Raw genomic sequence first — 11,352 nt, forward strand, 5'->3', positions numbered from 1 at the left:
ATTTCCATGCCGAATTGCTGGGCTCCGATACAGTATCTGGCGAGTCTCGAGTCTCCAATTTTAAAACCCTATTTTATGGAATGAGTTGATAAATTGATATGGGAAATATGAGCTTTGTGAGTATCCACTTGAATGTCATAATTGGTGGTCACATCTCTCTCTTATTGTTTTCTTGAGGTGCTGTTATTGTTTCCTTGTTGGGTAAGAATCTACGTGGCATGGATAATGAGAGTCTCTTTCAAAGGTCAAGACTCAAGGGCTCTGCTCCATTGGATTTTAATGCCACCTTATATTAAGAAAATGTAAGAGTTTCTATAAGGTTGCAATACAAGATGCACCACAATAATTAGTCGAAAAGAGTGTTCACAAGTTAGAAAACCTTCTAATTGGTTATTTTGATCTCGAAATGTATAGATATAAATAAAAAATAAATTTCAAGTTCAACAAATAGTGTGTCTTGCAACAAGTTATTTGGACTGTTTATTTTCAAGCGTTTATAGATTTCTTCTATTTTTATCATTTTTTGAATTTTAAATTTTATAATTAAGGTGAACTATGAATTTTTAAGTCATCATAAGATTTCTGACACTGAAATTGTATCTCTAAATAAAAATTTAGAAGCGTGCCTTACTTCTACACTACAAAGAGACAAGCTTAAAAAAAGCCTTCTAAAACATCATTTTCCATCCACTTGACCACGTAAATACAATTCCTGTGTTTTTTGGGTAGATTTTTAAAGAAAAGGCATATTTTTTTCCCTAAATTTTTAGTTTGTTTCCTTTGTCAACATCATCGTCAAATCTTAGATAATGACTTTTCTTTAGGATAAATGGTGATTAAATTTTATGGGAAAGTGGCATTTTTTATTGGATGGTCATGGCGGATCATCTTCCACATTGACCTGGGTGCTTCCTTACGGGTTTCTTTTCATCATGTGTATAGAGAATCAAATAAATTAGCTAATGTTTTGGCTAAGGGGGATGTCGTTCTTTTTCTACTGCGATTTCTGATGATGTAACTTCATTGCTATAATTTGATCATTTTAATAAAGTTCACTAATATTGTCAAAAAAAATAAATCCAAATGGTGGATTGCTAATGTTTGATCCACATATAGCTCATTTTGAGTATAAGGCAATTTTCCCTTTCTTTTGATGAAAAGAAGTTTTGTGTCGGGGAAAGTATCCTTGGTAAAACCACCTCAAAGAATTCAGTAATCAACTAGGTAGTTTAAACAAAAATTTATCAATTGCTCTGATTTTTTTTTCCCCATTTATGTACCTCGTCAAGAGTTTTGCTAAAAATTTATCAAATAGCTCCTCGTGTTCTAAATTTGTATCCTTGACAAGCGAAGACATCTTGATAATTTGACGTACTTAAGTCACTTGAACCAAATAATCTAAATGTTCTTGTTCGTCCCATATTTCAAACTGAGAACATGTTTTTTTCATTAAAAAATCTTCTTATAGGTTTGAAACCCAAAATAAGTGGCGGTCTTTTGGTAATTTGGCCATACTAAAGTCACATGTCGCAACACACCATGTATGCCCCCGTCTAATTTGGGTTCCAAACCTAAAACAATAATTTTTAATTTAAAAAATTGTTTCGATTTCGGAATCCAAAACAAGCAAAAGGTATTTAAGTCATTTATCCAGTTTATCTTAATAAGTTGAATCACAAAAATTTCTCAATATTCCAAATTAATATAATAATAGTTTGAATTATTTTTCACAAAATATTTTGATGAAATACTCATGCGAAGTAAAACTCTTTAACCATATTATTGGATTTTAAAGTGGTTTGACCATTTTATTAATATTTTACTATATCTTGTATGGGTAAATGATGTGACTAGTTTTTTTACGTGCTACAATTGTTCGACTTGATTTTTAAGGTGGTTTGACCATTTTATGGACACAGTTTCTATGTGGCCAGCCCGAAATGCAGGCCTGGCACTAAATATTTATTTTAAGTATAATTTGATCTTAATTTTTAGAGAATATATAATCTTTAATATGATGAATATGAAAAAAAAGAAAATTTTGAAACTAAAATAATAATTATAATGAAAAAAGCATTTGAACTATTAGTTACATTTGTTTTTAGATGGATCACCTATTTGCATCTATCTTTAAAATAGATGCCTTATTCCACCGCATATATTTTCGTTCACTATATTTCGTGTACCTGTAAATAAGGTCGATTGATTGTTTACGTGCTACAGTTGTTTGACTCCAGCTGTTTTGACTGAAACATTATACTTGTGTGCCTCATGCTTCTATTTCAAACAAACTGGGTGTTAGGGTCCTATTTGTTTTTTTCTTTGAGTTTTTTTTTTTTTCCTATTTTTCTAAATTTCATACAGTGACCAAATTACCCTCAAGGACTTGGTTTTCTTCTTCTCAAAATAACCAAAGGTATAGAGAACATGATATAGTCCTAGAGAAGACCAAATAAGCTTCTTTTTTTTTCTCCCATTTTTCAGATAATTTCTTGCTTAATTCCAATTTTATTACAGTGTTTTAGTTTCATTTCTCATACAATTCTAATTTTATTTCATTATCTCTTGTTTTTTATTTATTTATTTTGTATTCAGTATCCGAATTATCATGGTTTTTATACTTTCATTTTAATTTATATGGTGTATTTTTAGGTGAGCAACTTCAAATTCAGTTGAAGACTGAGTCTTGGGGCCTCAACAATTGAGCCAGGAGGCCTAACACGTTCTTGAATTTTAAAGTTTTGTTTATTTTTAATTTTTCCTCCATCGCATGCATACAAATTAGTCTATATCTTACTATTGATCTTATTAAATTGCTAATGAATGGTTTAGATCAATAGGGAAGGTTAAATTAGGAATTGCCGGTTAACTGATTCACCAAAAGAAAAGATTTTTGGTCATAAGATTGGTAACTTCAAATTCTTACATAAGCTCTTTATCAATGGCCAACAGATTAGAGCATACTGTCCATTCACTCCCTCTAGTAAAAACCCTGTTCTAAATTACCTTCAAGATCATAGATTTTAGAGGAGCAATATTCATAGCCTAGTGACTAACCTCTAGAAAAGAACAAAGGCATGCACACTTTATATGTGTATGATGAAAAAAAAGAATCTTAAAAATGAACAAAGATCGTTTTGAGTTTTCGATCCTCTGACCAAAGTGTGTAAGAACTCAAGTTCATTTTTTAGTTTTCTGAAAATGCTCATTATGCAATTCTTAAGTGGATTCCAAAATCCTAAATAAAAAAAAAAAGAAAAGATTTATATGAGGTTGCAATCGTAAAAATGTAAAATTAAGGTATACCTTAAAAATCCATCTTAAAAGGTTGTTTTGATGTTGAAAAAACTATATCATTTATCATCTGGACATCGAGATGCATGAATATGGAAAGAAAAAAAGATTTCGAGTCCTAAAAATAATGTATCTTACAACACATTATCTAGATCATCCATTTTCAAGTGTTCGTACATCTATTTAATATGAACCACCTTTAGAGTTTCAGATTTTATAATTATAAATAAAAATAGATTCTCCAGCAATCCTAAAAAAAATTTATACTGAAATTATATTTATGATAAAATTTAAAAGTGTGCCTAAATTTGATTATTTAAAATTACAACCATATACAAACCCCACACTAAAAACAAATCCTTCAAATTAGCTCTTTTGCCCCTAGGGAATAAGTGTATGTGTATAAAGTGCTCCATTAAGAAACTATAAATACTCAAACTGTTCATCCCTAAAGTGCAGCTCCCTTGGTCAAATTCATGCGGGACACTTGTCACATGGGTTTGCACCATCCAACATTTTCAAACAGGGCACATGAAATATCAATAAGTAGTTTGCCCATGGAATAACATCTCAATGAGGTTTTTGATTTTTTTTTTTTTTGAAAAGTAAATTAGGTGTTTGAATGTTAGTGGATCCTGAACACATCAAGCACAAACCTTGTTAGAAATAGAGGGGTAAAACTTACTGGAATATAAATTATCGGGTTATGAGAATGTTTATCTTTTGTAAAAGAAGGTCACAATTATCTTTAATTTATGATGTTTATTCTCATAAAATTTAAAAAAAAAAAAAAGAAAAAAAAAAAGAGAAAAAGAGGGAGACCCTTGGAACTTAAATGACACATTTTAAGTACTTGATTTCACATCGGATAGTAAAGAGTGTTTATGACCTTTTTGTTCTAAAAATAAAGGATCTTATTGTATGCATTATTTATATCGTATATTCCATATATTTTTTTAAGTTTTTATCTTAATTATGTATTTTCTCAAATGAAAGAAACACCTTAACCATCCATGTTGACATCGGATGGCTGGGAAGGTGTTAGCACCCTAGCAAAATCCCTTAAGGTTCAAGATTTGTCTTGTGGGAATTTCATATTTTGCTAATGGGGAGCTTTTTTATAGAAACAAGTCATCTTGCACTTTATTTTCACTATAGAAAAAGTTTATATATGGTTGAGGCCCAAAACAATCAAATTAAGGCGCACATCAAAAATTCACTAGAGGAGGTTGTTTCACCCTCAATCTTATCATCTCGACCTCAAGATGTATGAACATGAGAACAAATAAATTGTAAGTCCTAAAAACATTGCACTTGTAATGTATTAACTAGACTGTCAATTTTCAAGATTTTTCAAGTGTTCATAAATTTGCTTGATATACACTATTTTTTAATTTTAAAATCATATAATTAGATATGAAAATAAATTTTTACACCATCATAATGATTTCTCACAGTAAAACAACATATTACTGTACTATTTCAATGTGCCTCTTTATTTCGATTGTTTAGGGTCTCGGCCTTATACAAACTACTCCCATAGCAATTTGAGAAGAAATCTATGGAATGTTACACTCGGGAGATAAGTTGCATTACCGTAGGGTCCAAATTTTGGGCAACGGTCTTACTTTTGCGAGTCTTGTTTGTCATCCTTATTTCATCTCTAGTTCGGAATTTTTAAATTGCTCACACAAAAGATTGTTTTATTTAGGAGGTTCAAAAGTTCGACTTACGAGTTGCTTGAAATATAGGTTTAAACATTTTGAAATTCCATCTTTCAAAACTACCAGAATATAAAAAAAAAGTAAGATATATTTAAGTAATTCAAAAGTTAAACCATCGAAATGTTCATATATGAAAGTTGGATTTTCAAATTGTACAATATATTATTTTCTTTTATTAGGTAATTCGAAAGTAAGACTTCCAAGCTAAAGATAAAACACGAATAATTAAAAAAAATAAAAAAATAGTAACTCATGATAATACGATGCAAAATATCCAAAATATTGGCCACATGGTAATAGGGACCCCCGTCCCAACGTAAATTGCCTACAAGGCCTTTCAAAGGGTATGTTTTCAATGTTGTATTTGAAAAGTGGGACTATTGGATTGAACCGGTCACCCACTGGTTTCAAGTTGGCCAATCTAACTTGGCGAGCTGGTTGGTTCACTCAACCAATTAAAATTTGTACAATTTAAATATTAGTTGTTTCAAATTTTAAACAACATTTGGAATACACAAAACACCCTAAAAATAATATTTTATATAATATCATTATCATCATAATCTTAACTATTTGGCGTCTTTGTTTTTGGGTAAGTAACTATTTGGCTTCTACTACGCAAACCCCTGCCATTCCGCACTATCAAGTGCCACATCCTTAATCATGTCATATCTTTTCTTATTACTTCTATCCATGTCTATTAGGGCATCCCCTTAGTCTTTTTAGAGTTCTCACTTAAATAAAATAAAATCACCCTTTTGAACCAGTGCTACTTTAGATCGACAATGCATATAACTAGACCACCTAAGTCCAATTTCTTTTATTTTATCACCTTTTGAAGGTACCCTTAAGTCCCCATAAATGTATTCATTTCAAATTCTATCCTATATTGTCTTGCCGCTCATCTATTTTAACATCCTCATCTCAGCTATTCTCATTATGGATATGTTGCTTCTTGATTCTTCAACACATGACACTTAAAAGTTATAGCATATTCAAGGGCTAATTAGTTGAGTCCTATCCACGGGTTTTCCACATCGTAAGATATTGATGCCTATTTCGTGTCACTATTAGGCATCACTGGTAGGGGTGGCAACTGGGTCCGGGTTGGTCCAATTTTTGAACTCATACACGGATCCATATCGGGGTTACCCCTCGGGTCCCAAGTAAGGTCCGGGTCCATTGCCCTAAATACGGGTCACTCTCTCATTCTTTTTGCTTCCCTTGTTTAAGTTATACCTCACATACCTTCTAATATCTTGGAATGACCAGCTTAGATTGTTACATGAGTGATTAAAAGCATGGTTACGAGCACAAGACCAGATCGCCTGGTTTGTTCGGACCGCTAGGTCGAATTAGTTGGATCATCAACTAGTTTTTTATTAGTTTGGTCTAAAACAAAAAATTGGGTTTGATAAATAATCATTCAATATCAAATTTTGCTTGGTTTTAGAGGATTGAACAAAGTAAGTATTTTTTCTAAAATATTTTATGTTATTAAAATTTAATTTAATTTTTTTAAAAAAAATTGATTTGATTTGTTCAATAGTCAAACTATTTTTTACTAGATCAAATACCCCACTGGCAAGTCCAATCCTGTAATATCAAAAAAGCATAAAATCTAATGTCAAACTAACATGTTTACATGTCACTCTTTGAACCTCTCTCCTCTCTATGTGAACCCGCCTCTCTCTCTTAATCTATGTGAGTCTCTTTCTCTTAATGATCACTTGACATATACTCCCCACCCACCCCTATATGACCCGCCCCCTTCTCTCTCACACACACCCCCCATTATAAATGCCTTGTGCCCCTCCTCCTCATCTCTCTCCTCCTCTATCTCTCTCATGGCTAATACATAGGATTTCTTGAAATGAATACCTGAAATTTGGATTTGATGCATATGGTCCAGCACAAACTCCATTGCATAGAGAACCAACTATGAAATCAATGCATCATTCTCTTCCTCCCACCATATTTATGCCCAATATTTGGTCTCCCTCATCCATGCTTCTTCCCAAACTCTCATTTACGATTGTGGGCCCTCATGTTCACATTCTCTGAGATATACCAAATCATCTCTCTCTCTTGGGATTATGGGAAATATATATTTTTGAATTTTGACTTATATAACACTTAGTTCTCACCTTTAAAAAATTAGATGGTTTCCATTCAATCCCGTGCCATTCTTTTTTTCAAGTCCACAGAGAAGGAGATTTTGGAAATTTTATAATGGAGTGAAACATAGGGTGAAGAGCTTACATCTTCAAATTTGGGGTCCTAAAATTACTCCTAGATTGAGTTACTATAGGGAGTAAATGGACAGAGTGCTCCTTCGGGAGCATAAAATCTTTTTCCATGTATATTCTCTAGAAATTACTTTTCTCTCCCCGTTTCCATATTTCTCTATTTTTTAATGTTAAGAAATTACTTCTTTCTCTCTATACTTCTAAGTGCTACCACTTCATCACTCATCAACCGTTATTACAAATCTCTCTCTCTACCCGCCAATGCTGCTTTATTAGCTTTCTCTCTCTAAACAAATCTCTCGCCCATGCTGCTTTATTAGCTTTCCCTCAGTAAACAAATGTTATTCAATATGTTTGAGACCAAAGGTGGTCAAATGAAAACAAAAGAAATTTTTTTTTTTTTAATAAATAATCTTAATGGGACCACTCGCTTTATTTTTTACTCTTAAATATATCTGAATAAAAAAAAAGAAGAAAAAGTTTACATAAGGTTGAAGACCTAAACATGCGCACCTAAAAAATTCACCAAAATAAGTTATTTCGATACTAAAAAAACTCTCGAATCCAATCATCTCGGCCTTAAAATACATATAAATGAAAAAAAAAGAAAAGATGACTTCAAATCTTGAAAACAATGTCTTGTAATCATTATTTAAACTATAAATTTTCACACTGTTTTTTGAAGCTTCAAATTTTACATTTAAAGATGAAAATGCATTTTGAGGCCATCATAAATATTTTTCAATACTATAATGATATCTTTCAATACTATTTAAAGGTGCTTTTTATTTTGATTGTTTAGGGCGTCAACCTTATACAAACCACACCCTAAAAAAAAAGGTGTGGTCCGTATCAAGCTGAGGCCCTAAACAATCAAAACCAAGCACACCCTCAAATAATGTCAAAATATCTTGTTTTACCACTGGAAATCTTTGTAATGGCCCTAAAATCTTGAAAATTGACGGTCCAAAAAATTTATAGTTAGATGCACTATTTACAAGACTTGAAATTCATTTTTTGTCATATTCATAGATATTGAGGTCAAGATGATCGACTTCAACATTTTTGGACATCGAAGCAACCTCTTCTAGTAAATTTTAAGGTGTGCCTTAATTTGATTGTTTAGGGCCTCACCCTCATATAAATTTTTTCCTAAAAAAATCCTCTATTTTTTCTAAAAAAATCCTCTATTTTTTAAAGCACATAGTTTATGTGAGTCGCCGTACACATATGTAGAAATCAGTCCTCTCTTAAATTTTTATTTTTGTGATGGATTTTGTACCAATATTTTACAAATATATAATCAACTTGGATATCATCAGCATGTAGAAAAATAAATTTTAATAAATAATAATACTTTTATAAAAAAATATTTAGGCCACTAATTTGAGGTTTTTTTTTTTTTTTTTTGAGGGACTACCCATACATCTGTGAAATGGACGTTTTATGCCTTGGGATACACAAGTGTAGAAGTACACCGCCCTGACGCATACAACAATTTTTCTTTTTTAAAAGTTCATGCATATTGGATGGTTGAGACCAGTAAACTAGCGGGTCTGGAACCGCACGATTCCACCGGTCGGGAACCGCACGAGTCCAAGACCTTGGCAATTTAGGAGAGAGAGGCCTAAAAACAGGCGAGCCACCCGATCCCATGGTCCCCTATGTTATTTTTATGAAAATTGACTGCATCAGGCCTAAGACTTTGGCAGCTGATTCTGTGATGAACTCGAGGTTAGGACTCGGGCGAGTTGGAACCTGAGTCTGACAATATCATTCGCTACTCTATTCACATGTGCGAGTTTGAATCCACTCAAAGCAATGAGCTTTGGAATAAAGGTAATTCTTGGATTACAATCCTCAAGAAATTTAATAATTAGTCATATTCTTTACTACAAGACTGATCCATTAATCTACAACCACTTAAAGGTGTTTTATTGGAACTTCTTGTTAGACTCGTTTTTTGTTGTTTCGGACAATATGGAATGAGATTACTTAGTTATATTTGGTACAAGGAGATCATGTAGTTGTCATGAAATCAAGTGGTTGAAAACTTGTCATGTCTCCTCGTGAAATCCAAATATATTTGTATAATTTGGATTGTTGTTGATGGTAAAACCTTAACTATCTAATTTCATACGTGACAGCTAGGATAATGGTAACCTTCTTGGACCTACCTATAGTAAATATTCTTAGTGTATTATACCATACACATTAACTTAAAACTAGAAAGAAATACCTTTTCTTCATATTTGCCATGCTTTGGAAATTCACTAAATAGATGGAACGTACATCATTGGGAAATGAGGTGAAAAAGAATAAAAATATTATAAAGATAAATAGTCCCTTTTATCTTTTTAAGGAGTAAGTCCCTTGAAGTTCAATGTCTTAGAAGATAAATAGTCCCTTGAAGTTTAATGTCTTAATATATGAAGGGTGCGGTTTCCATAAGGTTGCAACTTTAAACAATTTAATTAAGACACCTTAAAATTTTATCATAACATTTAATTTTGTTGTAAAAAATTATTAGTATTATCTTAAAATCTATTTTCATACCTAATTACAAAATTTTAAATTCCAAAAATAGTTAAAATTAAGTAGATCTATAAATATATGAAAATCTTGAAAATAGATGGTCTAGATAATGTGTTGCAAGATGCACTATTTTCATGACTTAAAACTTTTTTTTTTTTCATATTCATATATCTCGATGTTGAGATGATTGATTAGAGTGTTTTTTCAACATTAAAACAACATTTTCGATAGATTTTTGAGGTGCATATGTGATTCTACATTTTAAGGTTGCAACCTTAAATAAACTTTTCCAATATATGAAAATTACAGCTTATAAACTTATAAGTGGTAGCATCTAAACATTTTAACTTTCCATAAATGCCCAATAAAAAGTATTTTCATTATTTGCATTTTAGGCTGTAGATTAAATTTCCATACAAGGCTGCACTATACATCAAACATACCTTAGCTATGTTAGTGGTTGTGTATCCCACTGGGGGCTTATTGAAGAAAATGTTTCTTTTTTTTTGTGTGTCTCTTTGTCATTCATGTTTATCTTTATTAATGGGTTTTGTTAAGTGCACAACATTTTTTGACACTAAAATACTAATGCTTCTCTTTTTTGTTCAAGTTGCATACTACATCGGTTTTTGCTTATTTGCAATGAAAATAATAAAGAATTCAAAATAGATGATTTGGAAATTCAAAATAGATAGATTTGGAAATTCAAATTGTCAAAGGACAAATGCTGAATAAATAAATTTCCATTCAAACAAGACGAGATCCAGACTGTCTATCAAATGAAAATTGTTGAAGTTATCCACATTTTCCGGCCAATGACAATACCAGCCACAAAGAGCATGTTTGTTTCAGTAGGATAGTTGTTCTCTACAAAGAAAAACTTTCCCCTGTGAAAACTGTCCCATGGGAAAGCATTTCATTACCAAAATATTTATATACTCTTTCTCACATCCTTACTTTGCTCGAAAACGTTTGGATACTGATTCTCAAGGCTACGTCCGAAACCCTTTAACTTTAAATTACAATTTCATTTATGTAATTGTATCATTCTCCTTTGAGAGTCACATTAATTTTCTAAAAAGGAGTCACAACGGTCTTTTTGTGAGGACTTGGATGCATCTGTCTTTGACAGCAAAGATATGGGCAAAGTTCCACTGTCCTGCTCATCACTGCTAAAATTACAATTTCATTCCTGTAATTGTATCATTTTTCTTTTGAAGAGTCACATTAATCTTTAATTTTCTAGAAAAGAGTCACAATGGTCTTTTGGTGAGGAGTTGGATGCATCTGTCTTTGACAGCAAAGACATGGGCAAGGTTCCACTTTCCTGCTCATCACTGCTAAGTACTGATGGGAAAAACAAAGCATGGGCATAATAGCCATCTTCTAAAATTCAAAGAAAACCAAGGGTATCTCAAGAATAATAGAAAAAATCAAGTATCTGTCAGTCACCCATTCAAAGATCTGAGGGTACTATGGTCATTCTCAAAGAAAAAAAAATTAGGTGTGTGTATATAAATAGAGGAAGGCAAAGGATCCAAGGGCCTTTT

This window comes from Amborella trichopoda, chromosome 11 (genome assembly GCF_054954075.1).
Source record: "Amborella trichopoda isolate Santa Cruz 75 chromosome 11, AtrichopodaSantaCruz75HAP2 v2.0, whole genome shotgun sequence".
NCBI classification, from domain to species: Eukaryota; Viridiplantae; Streptophyta; class Magnoliopsida; order Amborellales; family Amborellaceae; genus Amborella; species Amborella trichopoda.